This window comes from Hordeum vulgare, chromosome 3H (genome assembly GCF_904849725.1).
Source record: "Hordeum vulgare subsp. vulgare chromosome 3H, MorexV3_pseudomolecules_assembly, whole genome shotgun sequence".
Classification (NCBI taxonomy): domain Eukaryota; kingdom Viridiplantae; phylum Streptophyta; class Magnoliopsida; order Poales; family Poaceae; genus Hordeum; species Hordeum vulgare.
The window spans coordinates 218,035,486-218,052,869 of record NC_058520.1 but is presented as its reverse complement, the minus strand read 5'-3'; the positions used below and the strand labels follow the sequence as shown (position 1 = coordinate 218,052,869).

Below are 17,384 nucleotides of genomic sequence, written 5' to 3'. Positions count from 1 at the left end.
TGCATTAGGACTCCACCGAGCCCGGTTCCCGAGGCATCACAATATATCACGAATTCCTTGTCGATGTCCGGAGTAGCCAATACCGGGGCGGTAGTTAGCCTCCTCTTCAACTCCTGGAAGCTTGCTTCACACGCCAGTGTCCACTCGAACTTCCAGCCTTTCTTCAAGAGCTGAGTCATAGGTCGAGCGATGCTGGAGAATCCTTCGACAAACTTGGCGTAGTATCCCGCGAGCCCGAGGAAACTCCTGACATCCTTCACGTCCTTGGGTGATTCCCAGTTGGTCACTTTAGAAATCTTGGACTGATCCACGGCTAAACCGCGTGCTGTCAGAGTATGACCTAGAAATCCAACTTCGCTCAGCCAGAACTGACACTTGCTGAATTTGGCGTAAAGTTGGTGCTCTCGAAGCTTTCCCAGAACTAGCCTCAGGTGTTGATCATGCTCTTCTTCGGACTTGGAGAAGATTAGTATGTCATCGATGAACACGACGACAAACTTGTCCAAATATTCCATGAAGACCTTGTTCATGAGGTACATGAAGTAGGCCGGGGCATTCGTCCAACCGAAGGGCATGACCGTGCATTCATATAGACTGTACCGGGTCACGAATGCAGTCTTGGGTATATCTTCGGGTCGGATATTCAACTGGTAGTATCCCGATCGGAGATCGATCTTGGAAAATACCCTAGCCCCGTTTAACTGGTCAAACAGGTCTTCGATCTTGGGGAGTGGATACTTGTTCTTAATTGTGACTTCATTAAGGGAACGGTAGTCGACGCAGAGTCGAATGGTACCATCCTTCTTTTAAACAAACAGAACAGGTGATCCCCAAGGTGACGCACTCGGACGAATTAACCCTTTCCTGAGTTGCTCATCCAGCTCCTTCTTCAGCTCTGCCAACTCCTCGGAACCCATATTGTAAGGCTTTTTATAAATAGGCCTCGATCCGGGCATAATCTCAATGATGAACTCAATGTCTCGGTCAGGAGGCATTCCGGGTAGCTCGTCAGGAAAGACGTTCGGGTATTCACAGACTATAGGAACTCGATCAAGCTCTACCTCGAAGAGACTGTTGACTCGAGGTGCGTGAGCCGATACTGGCTCGGAGACGAACTTGACCTTGACCCCTTGGTTGCTTATCATGGTGATGGCCCTGTTGGCACAGTCCAAAAGACTCTGGTGCTTGGCCAACAAATCCATACCGAGGATTACTTCCACACCTTGTGATTTAAGCACAATGAGGTCTGCCAAGAAATTCGTCCCATTGATAACTATTTCGACCCTTCTACATCCTAGGTTGGTCCTTAATACTGCTCCCGGGGTTTGGATTGCCATCTACCCGCGGTGTAAGGTGGGTTTTAAACCGCATTTTTTCACAAACCCTTGAGTAACAAAAGAATGTGAGGCACGACAATCAAACAACACTGTTGCTGGAGTTGAGTTGACGAGGAACGTACCCAGAATGCAGTCCGGGTCTTCCTCTGCTTCTTATGCAGTGATGTGATTGATCCGGCCCCTACCATTGAACTGTTGGTTGCGGGGGGCCTGGTTCCTCCCTGGTGCACCTTGACCGGAGTTGGGTGCATTGGGACGTGGTGCGTCGGGCTTCTTGTTGGGGCACTGCCTGGAATAGTGCCCGGTCTGACCACACCCAAAGCAGGTGACTTGCCCCGGACGGTTGGTCTTGACTCCACCGTTGTTCGGCGGTTTGACTACTGGCTTGACTTGCTGCTGAGGCTGATAATTCTGGCGGAACACCGGGTACTTGTATTGTTGCTGCTGAAAGTTGGGTCTTACAGGTGCTGACTGCCACGGTCTTGGTCTTGCGTTACCGGGTCCTCCACTGCCTATCAGTTTGCGCTTGCGGGTGTCGTCCATTGCATGACGCTTGTCTTCCAGCATAAGCGCTTTGTTAACCAACTCGCTGAAAGTCTGGCAGTCGCAAACCACCAGCTGGTATTGCAGGGACTGTTGTAATCCTTCCATGAAGCGTTCCACCTTAGTGGCCTCAGTGTTAACATCTTTAGGCGCGTACCTCGACAAGAGATTAAACTTCTGCAGGTACTCCTTAACAATTCCACTGCCTTGCCTCAAGGCTCGGAATTCCCGCTTCTTAATGGTCATCAGTCCAGGCGGAATGTGAGCCGCGTGAAATCCTTCCTTGAACATCTCCCACGAGATGGCTTGCCCTGCCCGCATGATCTGGAATCCATCCCACCATGCCCTGGCGGTGCCTCCGAGACAGTGAGAAGCATAAAGGACCTTCTCATGATCATCGGTGCACTTGACCAGCGCAAGGAGGTCTTCAATGGTGCGAATCCAGTCATCAGCGTCCAGGGGTTCAGTTGACTCCGTGAATATGGGGGGCGTAGTCCGCATGAACTCAGAAAGAGTAGAGCGACCACCACCATACTCATTCCGCGGCGGGTTGCCACCAGGACTTGGGTCAGCTGCTGGATAGCGATATTGCTAGCTTGACGCTCCTCTCGAAGAGCTTGAAGGAACTGAGCCATCGTCAAGTTCTCAGGAGGAGGTGGTGGCGGAAGGTCTCTAGGCTGCTCGTGGTGACCTCCAGCGTGAGCTTCTCCTTCGGTTCCCTGCGGCGTCCCTGAGGAGCCGGCGCCGGGGTTGCCGAAGGTGCTGTTGCGGGTTTTGTTCACCATCCTGTCATAGAAACAGACAGGTCAAAATGCCACCTAGCTCGGGAGTACAAGGATTTGCTCCTAGTAAGAGGGGGTCCAATACGTGCATGTGCCAAGTCTTTAAAACCAAAGTTTTTGACAAACTGGAAATTGCATTCATGACAACTAGGTGACGTAGTCACTTACAGGCTGCCCAAGGCAACACGTGACTTACATCAAGCACACATACGCAAATTAAAAACAGATACATGGATACCCTATACTTGGGGTACTCTGAATCGCCTACGCGAAAACCTATGCAGCGGACTGCTCGGTCTCCAAGGCGGACTCAACAGGATCCTCATCTTCATCAACATCCTCTTCCTTTATAGGAGTGGAAGAAAGAATATGCACGTCTCGGCGTCTCTTGGGCGAGGCGGCGAAGATCTCAGTGTACTCTTCCGCTGTCAGGCGGCGACTCCGAAGAGGGACTGCCTGGATGGGTAACACACCACCCCTAGTGGCAACAGCTGCCCTCCCTTCAGGTGCGCCTGCCTTCTTTACTTTGCGGTTCTGCATCTTCTCAGTGTGGAGTAGGCCTTTGACTTGATGCAGCTCCTGGCGAAGCTTGACTAATTCCTTAACCAGGAAGTGTGCCAGGGTGTCTGACGAGAGACTGAAGTAGGTCTGAAACCTTAGTGGCATCCCATCCTCCGTGGCTGGGGTGAGTGTCCAGCTCCCATCCACTCCTTCCTTAATGAAAGGTAGATGACGAGTGACAGGATCATTAGCCATCTCAGGGAGGATACTGCGGAGTTGCACGAGCGCCTCTCGTGCAGCCGTCTCCACTGCCAACATCAGCTCTCCCATCTGTGGTCCTTCGAAGAACCAACTAGATGGGGAGTCATTAGCCTTCACTATCACGTCCACGTGATATTCCTTGGTGTCGGCGTTGACCCAGTGCTCGTGGTAGAGGAAGATGGGCGTGCGTCGTACGTGGCACTTCTCGAGACAATCCACCAGAAGTAGTGGAAAGCCGGTCTCCAGAAGCGTCTCAGATACGGCAGCCATCTACAAGGCATAGGAGAGAAGTCAGGAGGTTGTATATGCAAGAATCTTGTGCAAAGCTGGCGTTCTAACGTTCTCGGCTAACGTCCATGCTACCTAAGGCTTCCTATAGTCAGGATGGCTCTGATACCAGTTCTGTGGGGACCCCGAATAGCAAGTCGAGTTCGCCATGCCCAGTGACCCCAAGGATCAATGTTCACTGAACACAGATACTGAATAATAGAGTCCTACATCCAAGTACCGAATTATTACATCAAATGACCAGAAGGTTGGGTTCAAGAGCAAGGCCTAAAGCCAAATAAAACGGATACATCGAGTAGCGGAAACTCGTAAGGGCTAAGCGGTGCCCATGCCATCAAGCCTACACCGACATGCATTCTGACTTGGAAGCGTCCTAGATCGCAGGTCCGTCTCCGACGACATACTCATCGCCAAACTCCGGTCCTTCCATGTCTGGTCAATAACATAACCAGTGGCAAGCCAATGAGTACTTTGAATGTACTCGCAAACAGCCCATGATATGCATATGATATGGAATAACAGTAACAGTTATCTTTAGTGGAATGCATTGCGGTGGTATGATCAAGTATGTGCAACAATTTAAAGAACTACTTTTGAAGAACAGGTTACAGATATTGACATATATGTCAAGGGTTGAACACACCGGGTTCACCCTATATGCCAAGTCCTCGGACTTGTCATAACCTCAATGTATTAATGAGGGCTGAACCATCCGGGTTTACCCTATATGCCAAGTCACCGAACTTGAGCATATTATTGTGATTATCATAACAACACCTTTTTAACACCAAGCACACACACACACTTGGTTTATGCGGAAACTCAGGACGTAGTTTAAGAATCACCACCCAACTGTCCTTGACCGTGGACACGGCTATTCGAATAGTTTACACTCTGTAGAGGTAGTACGCTGGACCCACGAGAAACGGAATACTTCCGTGTCATCCACGACTCGCGGTATATCACATATACCCGAGGTAAGTACCCGATCATCATCTTTCCCCTGACGATACTAGACAAAGAGATCCACTCGATTGGTACCCAGCCCACATGTTGTACGTCTTACGAGCACCGACTCTGGACTGTAACAACCATGCAGGGACCAACGGTGTGCCTGGAACTCATAATAATGGCATAGTCGTCCTACCTGGCAAGACCCCATCACGAGAGTGACACCGATCACTCCCGCCACTAGTAATGTGGCTCTTTGCTAGCACCGACCAGAGTAATCAACAAAGCCCCATCCCATAAAGGGGTATCGTGGTCGTACTGGGTAAGGTTGGGACGGTCGACACATCATAAATCTAATCCATTTCCGAAACCATACTCACACCAAAATCACCGGTGCATCACTTCACCAAAAGTGATCACCAACTCATCATCACCCTCGGGCATTAGTGGCACCCGACGGGGTTTTCATAAACTCTTTATTTAACTCAACATTATGCTTGAGATAATATGCCTTAACATTACTTGTCAACATGATAATAACATGACCCTCACGGGGTAGGGTCAAGTTCAATGCAGTGATTCTACTTACTAGTCAACATGATAGTAGCATGATCCTCGTAGATGGTAGGGTCAGCTCATCATGTTTGTGCTCCGAGGAGCCATGTGAATATCACTACTATAAATGCAAGTGCTTCGAAGAAGCCTTCGGTACCATCACATCAATGATGAACCGGCATCGTGATCACATGCAACGGAAAGTACTTGCTATTCTAGCATGCATCATTTTATTTACTTAAGTCATGGAAAAAGGGCATGCTTGCCTTGGTCAGCTAGGTATCCGGGGTCTTCGAGGTCTTCCGCTCCGGATCCTCCGTCATTCGGTAACTCTACCGTCGAAAAAGGAATAAATAAATACTAGCTCTCACTAAAACAGATCACAAAGTGCTTTTAAAAATGTTGCAAAGCTTGAATAAATTCAGGATATTATTTTGAAAAATGATTCCTATTGTTTTATTAGCTAAGCATATTTATTTAAAAGAAAACAGAAGCAAACAAGTGCTTTTTAATATCATTTTATTATACCAAAATAGTTTCTGTTTTTGATAAATTTCAACTATTACAGAATCAAATACTACTCATTTTTAGAAAAAATACTGGTGGAAGAATTATATTTTTCTACTCGCTAATCTTTTTATAAAAATCATTTAGTTTCTGGATTAAAACAAAAGAAAAAGCTAGGGGAAACAGATCCAGCCGGCCCAGCCAGCAGGCCTGGCCACCAGGCGCGCGCGGGGCAGGTTCAAACCGACCTGCGGGCCCCTGGGGTCAACGTCAGCGGCTGCGCGCGCTGGCTGCCCCAGGACACCGACAGGTGGGCTCCATCTGTCGGATCCTTCTCCTACCTCCAGCCAGAGAGGTGGAGATGGACGCCGGTGAGGCTGCCGTTGTCCTCAGGCCTAGCTAGGAACGGGAACGGGTTCCTCGTGCCTCCGCCTACCTGCTCATGGTCGGGACGTCACCGGAGGTGGTCTGGGTCGCCGGCGACGAGGTGCTCGTGGCGGAAGGGTTTCGGGTTCGTGTTGAACTAGGGGCTAGGGGTAGGGATTTGCTCGGGAGGGTTAGGGGAAACGTTCCTGGTGTCGAGGGGAGTGTAATGAGAGGTCGGGTAGCGCAGGAGCCGACGTGTAGCCGGAGATCGACCGGAGCTCCGAGGCGGAGGGGCCTCCGTCGATCTCGAGCACCGGGGCTCTGCGAGCTCGATTGGGCGGCTAGGGAGTGTCTACTGGTTGTGCTGAAGCTGCTTGGAGGGTGCTGGAGTGCCGGGGGGACCTATTTATAGGCCAACGACGGTGACCCGACTCGGGCGCGCCGGTGACTCACCATGGCACGCGTGCAAGCACAGTGAGGTGCTGGCCGCGAAACCACGGGTTCGGGACGTGGTTTAGGGCCTCCTGGTGCAACGGCCGCAGAGGGAAAGCGAGTGGGGACGAGCTGCAACGACCGTGCATGCTCGGCTGCGTCGGGCGCGCACGGGCACGCGTCGCCTGAGCTCTTGCGCGAGGGGGAGAGGGTCCCTGAGGTAGCTTTGCACTGAACGGTTGTCGGGGGAGCGCTTGGACATAACTGGGGAGGCTGGGACCGGCCGGAGCGTCGGCCCCTTGCGGGTGGCTCTCTGCAGCGCGCCCAGAGCGTAGTTTTGGCATGCCACGGCATGCTGGCTCGCTCTGGGGCACTTGGGACGTGTCCTCCATATTCTGAGTGTTGCTGGGAGTGTGCCAAGCCGTTATGGTTTAGTGGGAGCTCGAGCTGGTCAAGGGAGCAAGGAACACTAGTTTTGCCAGTACTGCACTGCAGCTCAAATTGGAGTTCTTGTCACTTGTGCTTGGAGTTGGGGAGGGGCTGGTTGACTGGGTGTTCAGGGTGCTCTGGTGCTCTAACCCACCAAGTTTGGGGCCTTGACATTGGGTAAAACAGTGGCTAGGAATGTTTTTACCTTCCTGTCAGTAGGTGTTCGACAGTGACCTGGGGTGCTTCCACTCCACCACTGTAAATGAAACTTAACAGGTTTGGTCTTGGGGTAAAAATATGGGGTTCCACCAAATCTGAGCTCCATTGAACAAGTTTGGCTTTGCAAACTTGAAAATGTCTCAAAATGACCAGTACTGTCCTTTCAAAGGAAGCGTGGCCAAACAGAGTCTCACAAATCCCATCTTTGGTGTGGAGTCCTCATTTGGGGTGTTAAACACCTCTGCAAAGTTTCAGCTCCATTGGAGAAACTTTGCAATGTAGAGTTGTTCCAACTCTACTCTGGACAGAGAGGGTTTTGGGCTCTTTAAGTGCACTTCCCCACCTTGGATCAAGGTGAGATTTTAGGTGAGCACCTAATATGGTTTGGGAGGGCTCCTGCAATTTTATGGGAATTTACTAAGATAATTTCCTTTGGAAACATCCCAAAAAGCTAAAACAGACAGAAATAGTTTTCAGGGTTTTACTCAAATAATATTAATATAAAATAGGGTTGAAAATCTTATATATGGAAAATATATGTCCTTCTGAGCTTCCATGAATTTACTCAGAATTTTCTAAGGCAGGAAAGTAATTTTCCTTGTGGAAATATCATTACTGGCCTTAGAAATAGACATAGATATAAAATAGGAAAATAATATTTTAAATCACCAATTAATGTTTTTAATGAATGAAAATAATATTTGGATCATATCACCAACTTTGGTTGGAAGTGCCACTTGGCTTCATGAGCTAATAGTGTATCCCAACATGATGAAGGTGATATTGAAATAAAGGAAAAGGGTTTTTGAAGAGAGCAAAATAATAAGTTTTTCATGGGTTGGAGTCATCCAACAAACAAGCATACACTCAAACAAGGGCTCATATTGCACTCACAACATTATTTGAAAAACTTTTAACAAGCTCTGATTTTTGCAACACAGAAAACTTGGGGTGAAAAACAGGGTGTGACAAGCAGGGAACAAGTTACCCTGCCTGTTCCCCTCTCTCTGTCGACTAGATGCTAGCAGTAGAGTGGCTTGGCTTGGTTGCTTAGATGCAGTGGCACTGGGGTTCAAATCCTAGGCTGACCCCTTTTCTTTTTTTACGTTCTTTCTTTTTTTTCCCTTGCTTTGTTTGCTATACTTGTGCCTAGATCAATGGGTGACAAGTGTCATTATATTTTTTTCCCTTTTGCTTGCTGGAGGAGTGGCAGAAAGCATGTATGTGTGTTCATATGTGTTATTGTAGATGTGTGTGTTTATGTGTGTGTGTGAGTGCTTGAGGGTGAGTGTGTGTGCAAGTGTGTGTGTGTGGCTCTACACACATGCTTGTGCAATTGCGCAAGCACTTGAGATGAGCCTTGTGTTGTGTGTTCTAGTAGATTCATGTGCATGTGAAGATAGTGTGGAGATATGATGGTTCCATGTTTTATCTTGTTTAGTAGAACCCCTTCATTTTGGTTCTTGGGAGTAAGTGCTTGCCTTGAGGTAGTGGTGGTGATATGTGTGTGGAGAGGCAGCCCCACTTTGCAACACTTGTGCCCCTCCTCATGTTCATATGAAAGAGGGCATGAGGTGTGTGTAAGATCTATGTGGTAGTAGTGTTTGGGTTGTTGTTGTGCACGACACCAACATGGTGTCCAAACCCTCATGTCCATATTGTCTTTGTGCACATGAGCATAGCTATGTGATAGTCGTTCTAGTGAGAGTTGCATGAAATGTTGCACTATTCACTATGTTGGGATTCTATATAGATTTTCTTTTCTAGTTTGTGCTCACTTGCTCCAAGTAAGTGCCCACATATTATATATGTTTTTGTGGTAGAAAGTTCCCAGGAATCCAATGGTGAAATCATTTTTTCCATTGGAGCATTTTCTGGAGATGGCATACTTGCATTTTCTTCTAAGTTTAGAGCTTGGTTCCATGAATTGTGATGTGCTCTTGTATCTGTTTCTTGGTTGTGGTAGTAGAGGGTGACCCTCTCTACCACATGTTGGTTTCAATTCATGATTTGGAATCCATGTGTGCAAGTGGTGCCCATCCAAAGTAGGCTTGTGGCTGAAATTCCAGCTTAGTAAAAATCTGAGATTTTCACTAAGTCTGAGAATCTGGTTATATTTTCTTCTCATGTAGATGAGGTTGTGCTGGTCATTGTGTTGTGATATAGCCTTAGCTTTCAACGACAAAGTTGGACCTGATATGTTTGTCTAGCGCCATGTAAAATTTCATGTCTTTGGGAGCCCTGTAGGTATTGTTTTGGCTGCTGTCAAAAAGCTTCAGAGCAAAGACAGAAAGTTAGGTGCAGGAATTTTCACCAAGTCCCTGAGATCTGATGGTTTTGGGCAAGTTTGCAGCCTTGTATCTTCCTGTGTTTAATTCCTTTTTGTGTGATTCTTGCTTGTGCTGGTATCATTCTTGGCTAGCTACAGACACATATATTATTTGTCATAGTTGGTTGGTTGTAGGTGCTGTGCATGTGGCTCACAAAGTGCTATGATGCAGTTTATGGTGGATTATGTAGTTTTGTCATTTTGAAGTTTGTGAGTGCTTAGTTGATGTTGTGGTGTTCTTCTTTGCTCCAAACCATCCATGATGAGTTGTTTTATGTCTTGGCAACCTGGGAATACCAGATTGGTGCCATTTGAGTGTGTGGTGATGATTTTGACACGTAGGGCTTCATATCTTGTTTCGTTGATTCCCGTTGATCCGTAGCTCCGATTGTTTTGTTCTTTATATGGTTTTGCATCGTTTTCACGAGACGCATCTGATCATTTCATCCTCATGCATGACAAAATAGGCTAGCATGAAGTTCTATCCAGGAACTTGTTTTAGCTTCGTAAGCTTGTGTTGGTGATAGAAATAGTGATGCATGCTCATTTTTCATCTCATGCATCATGTGCTTGTTGCATCTTGAGGTGCTGTTGTTCATTGTATGTTATTATTATGTTGGGTAGCACCGGGATCGGAGAACGAATACGTGGAGTCAGGAGAGTACGTGCAGGACGATCAAGAACCATTCCAAGCTGAGGATATCACAGGCAAGATGATATGACCTTGATTCCATCTCTAGACTTGTTATGCTAGTTTGCGTTTCCATGTCATATTGCTCGCTGCCTACCACTGAAATATTTGCCTCTTGATATGCCATGAACCCAAACACTAATCCCTTCCTAGCAAACTTGAATGGCTAAGTAGGCTTTGCTCAGCTACTAATGTTAGCGTTGCTAGATGAAGTTGCTTTGACTCATGTGATAACATGAGCTTGATATCATTATCTTAAATTATGTTATTTAATTAATTCACCTATATACTTGGTAAATAACGGAAGGCCTAGACTTTTGCCGGGTGTTTTGTTCCGTTATTGCCGCCATAGTTACCGGCTACCGGTGTTTGATTCCATATTGATCGCTCCTAACACGTTCGGGGTTGTTATGGGGACCCCCTCGATAAATCGTGTAGCGCTAAGACATGTCCGGTAGGACCCAACATTGGTGTTAATTTGCTAATCACTTAATAATAAACTGCATAGGGAATAGCTACCTCGAAGAATTTAATCAACAACCCGGGCCAGTGCTCCTCATGAGTGTTGGTCCAAAAATGGACAGACTGCGGGGGCCACCACAGGGAAACTTGAGGTTTGGCTCTTGTAGGCTTTTCCATCCGTCGTGTCATGAGACTGAGATACACGGCTCTTATCGGGGTCGTCGACACGACAGGAGGTCCTGCTAGTGTTGCCTTAGCTTAGGGATATATCTTGCGTATAGGAATCCGAGTGAAGCTTTGGTTTTCCCAGAGTTGAGGTTTTCCTCTAAGGAATCCGATGAGATCACGAGATTCGTGATAGAGGATTACTTTGCGGCCTGTGTACGTTTGTGATGGACTAGTTGGAGCACCCCTGCAGGGTTTAATCTTTCGAAAAGCCGTGCCCGCGGTTATGTGGCAACTTGAAATATTTTGTTAACATCCGGTATTAGATAACTTAAACAAAAGCTAAGAAAATTGCCAACTGTGTGCGTAACCGTGACTGTCCCCTCGAAGATCTCTCTTCGAACAGGAACACGATGGGGTTATGAATGACTTAGGTAGGTGTTGAGGATCACTTAGTGATCAAGTATTCACGATCGCCAGCATAGTCCACCTTCATACATGTTCTATGTAAGTTTGCCACCAAATCAAGCTTAGGATGCTGCAACCTTAAACACTTCACCTTATCCTACCTAATAACTTGACTAGTTCTGGCACCAAGGTCTTAGATTGCTGAGTCCCCGTGGCTCACGGATCCCTCCACAATACCAACAGGTTCAGGTACCCCAGAGACAGATGATCCCGAAGGCACGCAGCTGGCGTGGCAGTACGATGAGGAGACAAACCGTCTGTACGTGAACTATCTAGAAGATTGAGGCGTGGTCGTGATCGTGGGCCTGTAGGCAGGGTAGCATAGCCTTTCTATGTTTTGTAGTCCGTAGCGGAACTACTTTGGTTGTATGCGTGATGTACTCTGATATATTTATGAGAAGGCAATTGAACCCCTGATTGTCTATCTTTATTATTATGTATGTGCCATGTTACCTGTTTGCGAGACGCTTAGATGCGCTCCTTTCCAATTCGGGGCCTCGATCCCCAGATCGGAAAGGACCGCATCATGGTTGTTACAAGTTGGTAATCAGAGCCTTACGACCATAGGAGCCTTTGTGTGATCGTACATGGCCGAGTCGAGTCTAGAAAATGTTTTGAGTCTTAGTTATATCGGAGAGTAGGATTCTTTTTTCTCCTCTTCCGTGCTCTGGTGAGGTTCCCGTCTTAGGAAATCTTTAACTCTACTCCTTTTCTCGCTCAAATTTTTTTTAGGATCACGCGGGTATTTGTGAAATCTATATGATTTCGATGTGACGGAGTCCTGTCCTGGTGCCTCCTATCTGCTTTAAGTTTCAGGGGAGTTGAGCTCCGGCGGACTCTTGCGCACATCGCCATCATTCAGATTTCTGAGTATCTAAGAACGAAGGATGTTCGTAATTGCTTCAATACTGGTAGTGGCGAGATAACCCCGATGTCCCCAGTACTCGTGCAGATTGTTCGGGGGTACTACCACACTTGGTATCGTTGTGATCACGAGGATCTGTTGTAGATGAAGGCCCGAGATGATGGTTGTGTGTTGAAGGATGTGATACAGGTGATGGGTTAGTCTAGGAGTTGTGTGAAATACTCCTTGTATCCGTGTACCAGATTGCATGACCAGTTATTTCGGGAATTCATAGGTGGGATATCAAGTAGTATCTTATAAGACTATCTTCCTACATACGCTTGATTGCGATTTGGAAAATCTCGATCATATGTTTGTTCCGAGCAATTCTAGCTCACACTTGTTTGTAGTGCTCCTTATCGGAATTTTGTCGTCCGTCACTTTGAGGATGCATTCTTGCTATGTTGTTCAAGTGCAATTGCTAAATTCTGTTCAGATATTCTGTCTTTTGATTCAACAATATCTTCAATTATTCTGTGGACTAATATGTTGTCCGTCTTCAGGATGGCTCCACCGACTCGTCAGAACCCAGGGCGTGAGGATATGCCGCCTCCACCACCTCCTCCCCCTCCGTCGCCGCCTGGCAAGCGGTGATGGCAACGACTAATGCAAACACCCAGATGCTGATTCAGTTGCTGAAAGAGAGAGCCAACCAACAGCCAGGCAATTTTCAACATGGTGGAAATCAGTTTGCGAGTCTGAGTCAGTTCCTGTCAAACCAGCCTAAGACGTTCACTTCATGCGACCAGCCATTTGATGCAGAAGATTGGATCCGTGATATGAACACACATTTCGAGTGTAGTAATGTGCGTCCGGAGGATTATGCACTACAACATGACCCTACCTATAGCAACGCATTTTTCTGTATCTAAAAGTCCATATATGCGTTGTTAGTGTATTTACCAACGGTTTGGGATGCGTAGCCTTATCCGGTGTTGCTAGCGCTTAATACAACACTTATACATCCGTTGGTAAAAGGGATCGTTGCTAGAATGCAACACATAAAACATACTTGCGCAACACTTAGATACGTTGGTGCTTATTGCACAGGAATTAGGTTCACATTGCTTTGCAACCAAGTTGCAACGCTTCATGTGTTGGTATATAATGTGGATATTATTATTATTATATATATATTGCAAGCAATTAAATTAATATTCCATGTAATAATGATAATTATATATTCCAATTCAACACAAAACAAAATAATATACTCAAGAGAGGAAGAAATCATATATTAGATAAAATTGTTGGATTAGAGTAATGATATTACATGAGGAACATCATCCAAATGTGATGTGCAATCTAAATATTTTCTTCACAACAAAACTTAAACTCGAAGCATCCATCAACATTTGTACAACTTATCTAAAACTTAACGAGGAACATCATCTAGCAAGAACTCCATCCCTACAACTTAATTAAAACTAAAAGCCTCCATCATCATCATCATCATCATCATCATGAACAGGAACATCGTCTTCATCATTGTTGTATAGTTTCCATGCACCCATATAATCATCCATTTATCTTTTGAATCTACATACAAAAAACACAAATGAACTATTAACATACAATGCATTGACATGATGCAAGAAGTGATAGAGGCAGGCTACTAGCATTGTATCTACAAGTATATCTCTATATGCAAACTCCAGAAGTTCATCTACACCGGCTGAGAAATGAGGACTTTCTCTAGGAAATCGCAATAGTAATTTGGTGGATTCTAAATCCATTGCACACTACATAAAAATAACAAATATTATTACAGTTGTAACCATTAATGAACTGCAAAAGCTTAGATAGTAAATGTTTTATTTGTGATTTAAGTTCCTATCATGGTACAACAGAAAATCACAATTATAGTGTTTTTAGACAATGCAAGCATCTTCCTCCCAGCCTTTTCAACATAGAAGCTTTTCAACATAGAAGGCAAAAGTTTCTTCGAACATTGTAAAAAAGGCTAGTAAGGTTATTCTACTATGCAAAGTAGTCATCAACCCATGCACGGGCTAACAATCTTGTGTTTCACATTGGTAGCTAGAAAAAACTATTATGGTGACCAGAAATTGTTAGTTAGATGTCACATTAGTAATGGTTTCTCCTTATGCTATTTCTCTTCAAGAAAAATGACGAAATTGGAGAGAAATTGTGTATGCTGCTTGGAGACCAGGTGCCACCCCAACTGATGACGTTAGAGAAAGGAGGTGCTGCAGAATAAGTCAAAACTTATTAGGACGCTTGGTCACTTCAAAGTCATCATACAATCAAACAAAAACTACCCAAAACGATTCCTGAGTAAAATTTGATAGTGAATGCGTAATTAGCAACACACCCTTGATGAGAAATTCATACATGTAGAAATTATATAAGACCATCACGACATAGTTAATAGGGATTATGTTGGATATCAAGCCCAAGATTTAACAATATTTAGCATATATTAGTGACATGTGCTGCAAAATTCTTAATGTATATATACTACTGGATATTTGACTCTAGATACATATCAAATATGTTGTATATTTTACACGATAGGATTTCTCTGAGCCATGTACATTGTCTCTTTTTTTAACTAAAGTACACTGTCAGCACCCTATAAATCCGTTGCATATATATATACCAAAGGACACGTCAATGAGTTTAATTATGTTATCACATGGTAGAAAACTCTAGCACAATAATAGGATAACATGTGAAGTTGTAGGAGAAAAAGAGAGATGAAATCGACATGTGCAAACTTCTTTCCATAAATACTTGTGCATGGCACAAATATTACTTCCACCAGTGCTAGGTAAGGCTAGAAGGATTGTTAATTGAGAGGTTGGCAAGCAATATGTATTCTTGCCACGACGGGTTAACATGCATGCCTGTGTGTTGCTAGCGCTCGCTAGGATCTTAATTAAGGAAGCCATAAAATTATTTTCGCTAACCTTCTACATGACCTATTAAATTATCACCACCACATATAATTATTGATGTATTTGTCCTTCCTCAAGGGAAGCATTCTTAAAGCCTCAAAACATTGTTATTCATGAGTTAAGCCAAGACCATGTCCACCAGCTTCTAATTGGCACACTCATTCTCATGACGGTGGTCTTTGTCTGATGTAGTTAGGAGAAGACACTGAAAATGTTTGGTGAGCAATTTCTTAGAATTACAGACCATAGACACAAAGATTCATATGTCATTAGAAATTGCAATAAATTAGATCTAAGTTTTAAAGAGTCAATATGATCATAGAAAACACTAAGTATGCGTGACGGCCCATATATTTTCACATTTAACGAAACAAACTATGAAGAAACTGACCTTATCAGATCAAATGAGGTAGATTTGGTAATTGTTAAGTTCATCATTTGCTCTGCTTGCATGCCACATACCTGCACTGGTACACAGTACTAATTAGCTGAAGTAAACATTTGTTTTCTTTGTAACTGAAAAGAAACCGCGATAATTTGTGTGCTGCAAATACAATAGGACAACATATGTTTTCTCTGATACGTAGTGACAACATTTTATAAATTGCATAAATAATTATAATTTGGGATGTACCTCAAAATATTAAGAAAGATACAGAAAAAAAATCTAAACTTTAAGGACCATCATAATTTTTATGCTAACAGCTTTTGCTTTCGCACATGTATCACACCGGCTGACTATATGTACGCATAATTATATAAACTTCTTAGTATAAGGAAATAGCCACCATGCTGATATTAAACTAATCGTGGACCTACACCCATGTAGGCATTGGCACACAAACTCAAGCATCACACATTCAAGTTAATTAGGCTACTGTTATGCATGCAATTTAGTAGACCTAGTGCTTACATCATGGGTGGAGGCAGGGCAATGCGACCAATTAGTCCACCAAGCATATTTGATTAGAAAGAAGTGAGCCCATTGCGTAACAACTAACAAACATCAAAGTTATGGTGGTTAGACCTGAGTAGATGGCTATAGGTGATACAACAGTCGCGGATGTTTTCACTTCTACAACTCATTGGAACAAATGAGCATGACTACCTACTTGAGTTGTAATACTGTGGTAAAAAATAGGATCTTCCCAACAGAAATATGACTGTATGACATAGTGACCGATCAGGCCTAAACAACAAGAGGCTTCAGCTGGAATCTTTCTGTATCTTTAAAAAAATCTATGACAAACTGTATCAATTCAGTCACAACAAGAGGCTTCAGCTGGAATCTCCCCTTCGCACCAATTAGCTCTAATTCAACCTGTTGGTCATCATCAGGGACTGGCAAGTCGTAAGTCAAGCAAAGCAAGATGGAGTAATAAAATTGGGAGAAGAGGAGCTGCCCGGCTCACCACGACAGCTTGACCGCGAGGGTGGTTGTAGCGGCAACTCTCCCCATAGCCGCAGGACCCCGTGTAGAGGTAGCAGACGCAGTTGGCCGCAGGGGAGCAGTGACGAGGAACGGCGCACCACAGAAGCAGGGTTGCAGGGGAGTGTTGCCGAGGGGCGGCGCGCCGGGATGGAGGGTCGCACGGATCTGGTGTGGGGCGGCGTTCCAGGACAGTGGATAATAGGGGAGGGTGTGCGGCGACGCTCCGGGGTGTAGATCGATCGAGGGGCGGCGGCCGGCGGCCGGCGGCCGACGTGGGAGCCTATAGGATCGATTAGAATAGGGGAGAATGAGACAGAGAATGACCTAGATTAACCGTAAAGCCAACATGGGTTGGGCTGGATAAGAGACTAAGTGTGTTGGGTTTTATTTAGAGTCGTGCCCGGTTGTAATATATATATACTAGTAGAATGCCCGTGCGTTGCTACGAGCCTTTTAATGTTTGATCTGATGACATATATATTCCCATGTCGTTACATACAATTCGATGAATTCTTTACCCTGTCGAACGACATTGTGTGGGGACCATTGTTGATGGATTCTTTTTAAACGTCAACCTAATCCATCTTCGCCTCTCTCATACTGTATAAAAATAAATATATATAGAAATGTACCTTTTGTATTATCTGTGCAACATCTTTACTATTGCTCCTGTGCATTTTTCACCTCTTTTGTTTAGAAATAGTCAATTGCACATGTGTTGCAAGCGGGACATATATATTCTAATGATTTGTTCCTAAAGATGAAAATCTAATGATTCAACAAACCGTATATGACATAGGCTTTTATAAACCCCGCGACAAGTGTGGTGAGCAATCATCGA

The 17,384-nt window shown here is 45.0% G+C and overlaps 1 long non-coding RNA gene across 2 annotated transcripts; it reads right to left on the bottom strand.

Annotated features, from left to right (window-relative positions):
* Positions 1 to 13,401: 13,401 nt before the first annotated feature.
* LOC123443552 lies at positions 13,402 to 16,912 on the bottom strand. 2 transcript variants are annotated; one of them, XR_006630714.1, is made up of 3 exons: positions 16,524 to 16,912; positions 15,503 to 15,578; positions 13,402 to 13,729 (listed from the first exon to the last, which is right to left on the bottom strand). It is a non-coding gene; the product is annotated as an uncharacterized LOC123443552 (long non-coding RNA). The 2 variants fall into 2 exon arrangements; XR_006630713.1 differs by having other exon boundaries at positions 15,503 to 15,573.
* Between the last annotated feature and the right edge of the window lie 472 nt (positions 16,913 to 17,384).